General features: G+C 44.1%; 1 protein-coding gene across 2 annotated transcripts in view; it reads left to right on the top strand.

Moving 5' to 3' along the window:
• Positions 1-11,850, top strand: part of LOC131879319 (zwei Ig domain protein zig-8-like) — an 85,701-nt gene that overhangs the window by 64,634 nt on the left and 9,217 nt on the right. The gene's annotated exons all lie outside the window — the stretch shown is intronic.

The raw sequence follows: 11,850 nt of genomic DNA, 5'->3' as shown, positions 1-11,850 counted from the left end.
GAATACGTAGGCCTTGTTGATCCGGTAACATCTTTCAAGTCAGACTTGGACAAACTTTTAGATAGCATACCAGATCAACCCTACATTCAAGGACTAGCTCGGTCTGCCAACTCAAATTCAAATATCATATAAAAATTGAAAGGTAATAAATAGACGAATTATAACCTTTAATTTTAATAGTACTGGGGATTACATTCCCTGTAGCGGTTAGAAAAGCCCGTGAAAAGCCAAAAAAAGTCATGCGAGTCGACAATGTCGGATTGCCGTTCACGTTGCATGATGTTTTGCTCGCTCCGGACCTGTCGTTCAATTTGATCTTTGTATCTAAAGCATCAGACCGGGGAGCAAGAGTGTCATTTGGAGGCGACAAGTGCACTGTATGTGGACTGAACAAGTCTGTGATTGGCGTAGCAAGAAAAGAGAACGGACTGTATTATTTGGATCGCGTACGAAAGTCTCCAAGAGAGATGATGTCTCAGAGTGAAGACACCGAGGGTCCAGATGATTTCAAAAGGTGGCATCAGCGGTTAGGACATCTTGGAATGTCGGGAATAAGGGAATTGATCAAGAAGAATATGGGTGATGGAATGAATTTGTTTACGGTGGACTCAAACCACACGTGTGAGGCCTGCATTCATGGTAAAATGCTTCGCTTGCCTTTTCCCAAACAAGCTGAAGGAAGAGCCACTGAAAAGCTTGGACGAGTCCCACCGATGTTTGTGGGAAAATGGCCGAACCCTCTTTGAGTGGTGGATGTTATTTCGTCACGTTTATTGACAACAACACCAGATTTGTTTGGATCTACATTCTTAAGAATAAGAGTGAAGTCTTTCAGTGTTTCAAAGAATGGAAGTCCAAGGTCGAGAGGGAGTCCAGACGTCGTCTGAAAGTACTAAAACATCAGACGACGGAGGTGAATACACTTCTGGCCAGTTCGAAGACTATCTGAAGGAGGAGGGCATCGTTCACGAATTGACGGTTCCAAGGAACCCTGAACCAAACGGTGTCGTTGAGCGAATGAATCGTACTCTTGTAGAGGCAACAAGGAAAATGTTAGTTAATGGGGGAATTGCCTTTTCGGTTTTGGGCAGAGTTGATCTCGACCGCCGTACACCTTCGAAATACCTTTCACAAATATTAATCAAACATTAAAGAAGCTATTTTCAATCAGTTTCAACAAAGTCTTCAAGAAACGACAGAATATATAACATTGTTTGTTGTACGTATTGTCTTCAGAATTCAAGTGAATGCATACCTAAGTGTACACATGATTGTAAAACACCTTTTCAAAGATTACACTTTTAGTGTGTTTTAAGTGACATTACATAGCATTTTAAGCTATTTTGAGACTTTGTAAGAAGAGGAAAAATAATCTTTTCTTTTGCATTTTGATATTGAAAATCAATATTAATTCTTTCGGAAATTGAATTAACATATAACCGGGGCATTTTGAGGCTAAAAACGATGAAATTTGGGCCACTATATTCCATGTAACTAAGAAGCGATGAAATAGATGATTGCATAATTAATATTCAAGAGCTAACTGAATGTCCTCCCAACTCACATTGGGTAGGTTTTTGAAAATTTTAGTGTTTATAATGTTCTTAGGTATGTAAGTTTTTTATGTGGGCTAGAATTTCATAAAGCAATAAAATCAAAACTGTTTCCCATGATTTTCTGAGGGAGAAAGATGCCAAGATGTGCTTGGGAATTTCCATCAAAACTTTAAAGGGTATTTTTACCATTGTGTCTACCGAAACCAAAGCCCTGTTATCTGAATCGGTTGTGTAATATTATTTGTCAGAGCAATCATTGAGGGGATATGTTGAATGCAATGAAGGTCTCCGTATAATATAAAGTTGCATTAGCTAGAAATAGAAAATGTTCCGAAGAACTGCTCGCGGTTTTCACTCATTGTTCTAAGAGGTTCGAGTAATTAAGTTATCGACGCCATTAAACACGTGCCTCTGAATTCTTGTCCCCAATATCCATCACATTTCAACAGGATTCTCATTGAGATTAAACAGCAATGCAAAGAACCCCGAACGTCAGAGTAATCAAGTGCCAAAACCTAATCAACCCTAGAGCTCCAGATGAGTAGCAGAGGTGGTGACGGGAACGAGTTCAAAAAGAACGAGTGGGAATAGTCCTTTTCATTCTCCTTTTCCTCCTCTTGTTGCGGACAAACAAACCTAGGAACACAAGAACGCGCTCCATAATGCCTGACTTTAACGAGGTATTTTTTGCTAAACAACTTATTACTAATCAATTCAAACACCATATATACACCATGAACATTCTTGAAAGACTTTTCAATTCCTATAAGGCTAAAGTTGCAAACATCTTTGCCATCCACATATATTTACATACACATCTACGTATTTCTAGTATACTTGAGGCATACCAGCGACTTTTCATCGTCATTTTTTTCATTCAATTGTGCTATGAAGCTAAAAGTTAGTTGATCCAGTCACCAAAAGCTTGTGAAACTGTGCTTTTCCTTGAAATATTTTGTTGGACATAATGTTTTCAAAAGTGTTGCCGTGTTATCAAACGTAAAATATACGAATGCCTCCCTAGTTCTCATTCACATATCATAATTGTTCGGAATTCTATCTAATCAAGTGATTGGACATAAAGATGGAATTAATTGAGCACTCGCTCGGCGGGCATGCTTCTAATCATAGATTTCTAGACCCTGGATGTCGGACGACCGACCACTCGGCTGGTAAAACAGTACAAAGGTTGGTCTCTTCGGATTGATTACAAACCGGTTTATTGTACTGTTTTGCCAACCGAGTGGTCGGTCGTCCGACATCCAGTGTTTAGAAATCTATGATCTAGTCAGGAAATAACTCACAGCTCTACAAAACCTCGCTAGAAGACGTTCAAGCTTCGACCAAGCTTTCCTCTCTATGTAGATCCTGACGTACTCCAGTTCCCGACAAAGTGACGTGTTCTTGGTCATAACTAGAGCTGTAAAAATAGTTGATGAAATTTGGCAAAATCGCGGCTAACAACCGCTGGAAACAATGGCGAAGTGTGTTGTAATTGTTGAGCACATGCTCGTGTTCATCCCATGTATACAAGTCATTTATATAAAAGCCATACTAGTCAAGAATAAAGTCAGTCACGAAGCGGACATAACATGGCGCAGTCGGCAGGATGGTTGGCCCGTGCAGTTGGGAAAGTAGTTGATAAAAAATGCGGAAAACAAAGGCTTGCTGGGGTACCGTATTGGTAGAGCATCCGCTTTCCAATTTGTAAATCTTGTTTTGATCCCTGGCAAGCTGAGTCCAAGCTTCTTTGCGGTATTTGAATTACAGCATGAGTTTCTGCTGTAACACCTTAAATGGGCGAACCTGGGGCCATTCCCGAGGGTGAGGTAATAATTGATGTTGGCTGTGACGACGAAGCGGGAATATCCCTCAATTGAGACATCCAAAATCAGATGGCAGGCCGAGCGAGAGAGCTGCCATTTAACAATTAATAATTCGTACTAAACAAAAAAACAAATGCGGAAAACAAGCACTGAGTGGCGTTACCTCCTAATCGAGTGATTGAGCATGAAGATGAATTCATTGAGCACTCTCTCAGCGGCAAGGTATCTGATCAGTCTATCACAATCTGTTTACGCTTTGGGCTCCGAAATATATAGCTTGCCTTTATGAAAATCTATCCTGTTCTTCAAGAATTGCTTGATCATGTTTTCATCAAAAGGAACTATTGAAAAATCAATCACCATACCACGAATAATCAAACTTTAGTCTAAAAGAGAGATTGTTAATCCTCTAACTTTTGGCTCCCTGAAGACTGACTCTTGTAACTACAGCTTTTTGCCCTTGGTCTGGTCTGATGTAAAGGGATGTTCTCCACTTTCAAATGGTTCAAGGAAGAACACCCACAGGCTTACAAGCTTCCCTCGGCCTCTTGGGGGTCTTCAGTAGACCCTTAGCTTTGGCTCTGACATCAAGGCTGTGCTCACTTGCATTTTTCAATATTGTTTTGGTGTCAAGCAATGAGGGGCTACCAAATGTCTTAAGGCTAAAATGGAATCATTTTCAATATGACGCTACTTTATGTGTAGAACAATTCCGCTAAATGAAAGCTTGGGATTCAAGGTCAAACAAATCTTTCAGCGGGACAAACATTCTCAGACTCGGCCAAAGTAGCCCTGAATCTCTTTCCACCCAGTTTTCTCCTAAATTTCGTCAAAACATGACGAAATAACCTAAACACCAAGGATTTTTGTGGATATTGAAAAGGTTTGTCATGTCAATCCTTGGTTTTTAGGTTATTTCATGATTCAAATTCGTGAAAAAGCTTTTTTTTTGTCCCAAAATGGCCAAAATAGTTAAAAACTTAATTTGCCTCATAAATATATATTTCCGACCCCTATTCATAACAAATCAGAGCCAACTTTCGAATCGAAGTAATAAAATAAGAAACGTAGATTTCTTCAATTAAAGGTAGTTCGTTTTTTATGTAAATGAAGAAGCTGAAGTAGTTGACCAAGAGTTGGCCGAAAAATCGTATTTTTATGTTTTGGTTACTGCATGACTTTGGACTTTCCACCTGAGTTCCCTAATCGCAGTTTTGGGCTGAAATGTGCCCAAGTTCATCGATTCAACAAGATCTTGTGGTCGCATCAAGTGCTTATTTGAAATAAAGTGAATGGTTTAGGAGATAAGAAACGATTGCTTTCGTTTGCAGTCCACATCTCTTTAGAAGTCCGTATTGTTGCCTTGATTCCCTTGACGCTCATAACTGTAACAGTAATCATAGAATCAATCGCGTTCGGGAATTTGGGTGTTATGTCCTCCCGTAGGACCACTAGCTCAGGCCCGACAGAATCTCAGCAGGCAAGCCCACCTGAAACTGCCAGACTAAGTCCTTGCGAGTACCCGCCCGTGGCTAGACCGACTCATAGATGTCATGTTCACGCATGAAGGAGACGATGTTCGTTGTCTCCTATCTACTAACCCACCCCGTATTCCGATCCAAAGAAGGACATTTTCAAATTAGGTGAAAATTGCAAATGCCCACTCTATTCAAAATTCCTGTCTCTAATTTGTCGCAGGAAGAGCTAATTAGGTTGTTGTAAGATATTTAGGATTTTTGATGATCAAACATTTTTGGTAATCTCCCTGATCAATTTCGCATCATAATCCAGGATTTTTGGACACCCCGATCTGTCAGATGAGTGCTACCATACATTGCGTCTTTGGTTTTGTTTGGGCAAAAGTCTTTTGTGTTGCGTGTGAGAATTTTGATGCTCAAATATCATTTTCCACATCTGAATTATACAATAACAGAAGTTGAAAAATGCACAAGAGTATTTACTTTCAATATTTCATATATATGGCAACCACCCATGGAATAACTTAGTTTATACATTATTTCTTGTTTGATTATTTGGTAACACTAAATCTGATATCGTGACGTCACAACTTATTGATCTGAACAAGTCTCTCAGTCGGCCATTGCTAGTGCAAAAGCGTTTGACACTGGTTCAAGAAATCATCGAAAAAGAGAACAAGTGGGTAATGTTGGTGCTTTGTTTGGCTGAAATTTGATACTTCAGACTCCTCTTGAGGCGAGGAGACTCCGCACAGACATATATTCCAATGAAATGGAGGGGATTCCAACGATGGTTTTTAGGAATTTTGCGGAGCTGCAGGCCCAGCACCCCCTCCAGTCCAGTACCGCCCCAGACCAGTGCAACCGAGGTTTTCCCTGTGATGGATGTAGGGATTTGTGGAGATTGATGGTAAAGTTCTCCACCTCGATAACCTGGTATTTGGTAACCTTGTTAAGATTTCCATTTTCCAGGCTGCCGCAATCAGCCATGATCATTGGATCGATCACACAACATTTTTCCTTAGACATAATCACTAAGTCGGGTTTTAGAAATGATTTCCCGTAAGGTATTCGTGGCTCTTCAAATACCTTGAAGCCTTTCCGCTCCGCTGCTTTCTTTATGCCATTAACTAATTCATTATGACGTTTTATCCTTGCCCCATGTGATCTTGGATATACCTGGAGAGTGTGCCCAAGGTTACACACACGGTCAACGCACGTCTTACAAGTCTTTTTGGCGCTTGGTCTCCCCCTTGCAGCTCTCGAGGGAGTCGAGAGTAATGATCCCTGTACATGGATGGCAGAGATATATTCTCTACCAGAGAGCTGCGAACGCTTGTGTATTACCCAGAATGACTTGTACAGCTTGTCTGGACTGTGATGGGCAAGACCCTTGCCATCCACCGATGAGTGTAGGATTTGGGCCCATGCTTTCTCACAGCCTATTTTGCTCATAGGAAACTCCACACCATGAATAGAAACGGGCTTGCTGTGATTAGCAAGCTCCTTTGGTATGAAGGAGTCATTTCCACATAGAAAGGTTATCACCGGATCTTTACTTTCTAATAGTTTGGATAGCCGATTTCTCCTGAGCCTTGTCACCATGGTGTATAGGCTTGGGATTGATAGTCCACCAAACTTGTTGCTTGCATGGAAGCATCCAAGCGGGGTATCATACGGTAGGTGTAGTACACCTCGCACAAACTTTCTGATCAATCGATCAGTGGAGATCCACCATTTTGGTGCGAACTCCGCAAGCGTAAGCGGATAATAAAGGGAGGGAACTATAACAGTTCTCAGGATGTGGAGTTTCTGCTGAGGTTTTAATAGACACGCTTTTAGACGAGCCAATTGTAGGTTTAGTTTTTCATTGCCTGGTGTCTCAACTCCATGGGCGCCCAGTTCTACTCCCAGATAGTGATAGCACTCGCTGACGGTAATTGCTTCCACCATGCTGCCTGCGTCTGAAGTCAGGATTGGCTTCCTGGCTACATACCACTTCTTTTTCGCCTGCCACACTCCGATCTGGAGCGACTTGCACTTGCTTGGGTTGAGGTGCATGCCACACAACCTCAATGACCTCTCAAACTGGCCAAACGTTCTGCTCAGCCCCCCCCCGGTGTTTCTGCCACCAGGAAGGTGTCATCAGCCAGCATACCATAGTTTAAGAGATCGCCCCCTCCTAATTTCACTCCCACACTCTTATCGATCTCCGCTATGGCAGCTGCCATCACGTAGTTGAATATATGGCACGAAAGGGGGTCGCCCTGACGGACACCAACATTACAACTTATTTTACGTTCCTTTGGGTCGGACTCAAGCACTGTGGTTAGCCCTGAATGAGCATCTTTGAGGTATTCCACCAGTGGAGGCGGTATTCCCACAGAGACGCAGGCTCGGAGCATACTTTTGTGACTGACAGAGTCAAACGCCTTCCTGACATCACAAAAGGCCAGGTTGAGAGGCTTTAAAGTTCTAATTCGCAGGTTTATCAGGTTTTTCAACAGCCACACGTTCTCTCCACAGCCATCTAGGTCACGAAAACCCTTTTGACGTGGTGTGAGCGGGACTGCAGTCATTCTCCTTGCAATGGCAGCATGGAAGAGTCTTAGCGCCACTGAGCTCAGAGTTATAGGCCTATAGTCGCCTGGGCTGGTCGGGTTCTTCACCTTGGGGATCAAGGTGGTCCTCCCTGCTTTCAGGAACTTAGGCTGTCTCTGGTGGAAGAGGCACCCATTGAAGTAAGCAGTGAGCGCCTTAGAGTCGAGTGCACGCAGTTGGTCAATTCTCAACCTGTCTGGTCCAGCGGCTCCAGACTTCATCCTCCTCCTTGTATCCTTCACCTCCTGTTCTGTGAGCGGAGCTATAAGGCCCCATTGGACAGAGTTCAGTCGGATTGGGTCTCGCGTGTCTCGAACGGATGAAGAAGAGAATAAACCCCCCCAAAAATCAAATTGCGCATCCGGTGTGACTGTCGGCGACTCGTCCATCCTTGTGTCATTTATAATGTTCTTTCCGGTTCGCTCCGGGTTTCTGTCGTATTGGGATCGAACCTGGCCCATGGCCATCCTCCGCCTGTGGTATCGGTTTGGGGGAGTCCGCTGACACCCTTTCTTCTCCACCACCCTTTTCTTTCCCTTTACATCTTCCACCCTCTTCCCGTACAGAAACATTTGGAACTGGTGTTCTAGTTCAGTCATAGGTCGGATTTCTCCTTCCTCGTCCCCAAGCTCTGGGAGAGCTTGAAGAATGGCACTCCGGAATGAGTCCTTCCAACTAGCCACACTTTCAGCGCGTGAGGTCACAGGCAGAAGCTCTGCATCCTCTACCTTCTCAGCGTGGTCAATCAAGGCATCCCCTGCTCTCTTCCTTTCTTCCGCCAGTATTGACTTATAGCCAACTTGGCGTCTTTTCCCCTTAATGGCTTCGATTGTACGATTTGGAAATTGGTTGTGTAGAGCCCGATTTATGGTCATGGTGGCTGCTTCACCCCCGAGGTGAAGCTCTGCTGCGGCAAGGAGACGTGTCTCCTCATCGGTCCACCTTCGGTTTACAATGGCTGCTGCCTTTGTGTCCTCCACCTCAGCATGATAGGTTTCAGGATGCGCTCGTCGCCGATGCACCCCTACTCCCCTTTTGCTGTCAAAGCACCTACCGCACTCAGGGCAGGTATTCAGAACAGTGCGGCCCTCCGCACTTGACGGAGGGGCCGACGCGCCGTTGCTCGGACATGAAAAGGCCTGTATCTCGCCAGAGTCATCACCAATCTCATTGCCTATCCGGGCGGGCGGTCCGAGGCACGTTCTGTTTGTGGTTATTGTTCGCGGTACGTTGCGGCTGGGGGGTAGGCCCAGCCGCAACGGCTCATAAAGAGCCTCCTCACGGGGGAGGAAAATCCCATCTAAGGGAGTACTGCGAACAGTACGGAAAATTCAGGCAAGACTTTAAAAATGTTCCCCCACATCGACGCGACCTTCCTAGATTGGCTCCTTCAATGAGGCATGGCTCAATCTCTGGTGGCGGACACTGATTGAATGCGCCTGGTGACGCTTTTTCAGGATGTTTAGTCAAAACCGTCGACATAAAAAAAGGTGAAGACAGTTCGGGCTGCTCCAGTACAGCATGGCAAGCACCATGTGAAACTGAAGCAGGACTTACTGCCTTCACCATTCAAAATATATGATGTTAAATATATCAACAGTGCCCGATGAGTCGGATAATCAATCATTTGGTTGACTTGGCGCTGCCCCGACACCGTAACATAGCCGAAAGCAGTACTGGGCACGATCCTACTGTTTCTTTCTCAGGTGCAGACTCAACACAGAGTGCGAACAACGGTGCCTCCTTCCTCTGATAGTTTGGGAGGGAAAGCCGGGGAAAACCCGTCGATCAAACCCGCATCATCCAGTGTTGGGGTGAGCTCCAGCCGCCTTGCTGCGAGGGTGCACGTGACTGGGCAAGTCTTAAGCAGTGGAAGCATAACTTCCACCTGAGGCTACAGACTGGGGTTCCTTATGGCCCAGTCGTGCCAGCATTTGCTGTGCACTTCCCCGTGTGATGTTAGTTTCCCCCGTGGACACACAGGGTACTTATCTCTCTTACCACGTAAAGGTCTCACACATTAATGCACATTAAGCAGTGGATGAAGGTTGGATCGGAAACTATTGTTGGTCTTCTGTTGAGGCAAAATTCGTTACAGTGTAACAACGTAACCTAATTTACGATGGATTAACGTCATTGATTTGATGTCATTGATTTACGTCAAAGCACGAAAACCACTACAACCAAATTGTAAGGGTAAAATTGTCACTCAAGGCAAACTTTCGCGATGTGACTTCAATTAATCAGCGAGATGAATCCTATGTGAATTTGATGATCAAGGGGTTTAAAGATACGAAAAATACTGGGAGGCAGCACCCCTAACAAAGAAAATAGCTTGACATTTGCGCTTTTTATTGTTTATTGTGTATGCCACTCAGACCACCCAAATGATGGAAGAAGAGTATTGGCGAGGAACATAGAATAAAGTAAGATATAGAATTTAAATGAAGTGCAGGCTGAAGCGTCATCAAGTTAATACCTAGTCTGGCAGTATTTCAAAAATCTTGGAAAAAGCCAGTTGATTTGCCGGGGAAAACTCAGCAAAGGAGAGACCTTCGCTCATTGTGACTGGTAGGAGATTCCACGCAAGACAAGTTCGGACGAAAACCGAATTTCTTTTGTCGCACGTTTTCACAAGGGGGAGCCGCAACAATCTCTGACCTGCCCCTCTAGTAACCGAGGTGTTTTTGGAGTTAGCACCACCCAACTTGGACTTTTGAATCCAACTAGGCCCGCTGGCCTCAATGTAATATTGCCAGAACAGACGTAAGTCGAATCTCAGTCTTCTGAGCTCAACACCGTCCAGGGACAGTTGACTCAGTCGATCCTCGTAAGGCACATTCTTGTACCCACATTACTTCACACTTTGAAGTCTGAAATTCCATTCGGTTCTCGAGTGCCCACCCCAACGCACGGTCTAGGTGTGCTTGAAGTTGGATCGTGTCGTCTTTGATTGTAATCTTCCGCGATATGTTTGTATCGTCAGAAAAGTGCAACACCGGAGACCTAATCATTTGGCCAAGATCGTTGATGCAAATGTTGAATAAGACTGGACCAAGAATGCACCCTTGTGGTACACCTTAATCTACACTTGACCAACCAGAACAGGGCCCATTTATTTTCACTCTTTGTGGCCGGCCTGTGAGCCACGACTTGATCCACTCCCCTAGAAGACCGCATCACCAGAATTGCCGAGCTTTCTGCAGAGCAATAAGTGATCAACCTTATCGAATGCTTTCGAGAAGTCGAGATATATCACATCAACTGGGAGGCTCTCTTCGACAGCATCAGTCACATAACTTTGGAATGCCAAATGATTGGAAACGCATGATCTGCCAGGTCTAAACCCATGCTGAGCAGAATTATCCACTGCCGTGCCTTTAGGGAACGCACGACGTTTTTTACGACTGTTTCCATCATTTTACATGCCACACTAGTTAGGAAGATAGGCCTGCAATTACTAGGGCCTTTTGATGAACCACCTTTAAGCAACAGGATGACGTTGGCAAATGTCCAATCTCTTGGCGTACTACCAGACGTCATGCACATTGTATACACAATGACCAAGGGACGTGCAGCGTATAATCCCAGGTCGCGGTAAACTCTTGGAGGGATGCCGTCAGGATGGGGGTGGCGGAGGGCTTCAGTTTGGCTATGGCCTTTATAACATCGTTGACAAAAAAGTTGACAGTGGATAACTCGCATTTTTGTTCGAATGTAGGCCACACTATTTCGTCATTTGGAGAGTTAAAAAATGATCGAAATTGCTCGTTTAGAAGATTAGCCATTACGCTTTCATCGGTGACTATGTTGCCTGACGAATCCAGCAGCGGTCCAACGGGACTAGACGAGCTTCTCTTGGAATAGACGTAGTTAAAGAATATTTTCTTGTTTTCTAGTTCCAAGAGACTTTCTTCAAAGGTTCGTTTATCGAGTCGGATGTCATTTTTCAACTTGACTTTGTGCGAAATAACTTCTCTTTGATTTTCAATAGTTGGAAAGGCCCTCTTCCGTTTCCACAATCGATTTCTCTTCTGTACAGACCTCATGAGTGATGGGGAAAGCCATGGTGGACGGTCATAAATGTGTCGAAGTCTTTGAGGGATGTATAACTTCATTCCGAAGATCAGTGTATCTTTGAGGATATTCCAAGCTTCATCTGCAGTTCGATTTTCAAGGGTGGAGATCCAGTCAAAACTGTCCACGAACTTTTTGAATCGCAGATAGTTTCCTTGACCATAACTTAACACCATTTCATTAGTGGGGGGGCCTCAAGTCAGGTGTACCTCTGACTCGAAATACACGTAATAAAGTAACATGATCACTGAACTATAGATCTGGTCTGGTTTGCACATCATAGCTGACACTGGGTTCACTTTCCAACACGAG

The sequence above is a fragment of the Tigriopus californicus genome, chromosome 4 (genome assembly GCF_007210705.1).
Source record: "Tigriopus californicus strain San Diego chromosome 4, Tcal_SD_v2.1, whole genome shotgun sequence".
NCBI classification, from domain to species: domain Eukaryota; kingdom Metazoa; phylum Arthropoda; class Copepoda; order Harpacticoida; family Harpacticidae; genus Tigriopus; species Tigriopus californicus.
Note: the sequence above shows the minus strand (reverse complement) of the source record. Positions and strands in the feature narration are given on the sequence as shown.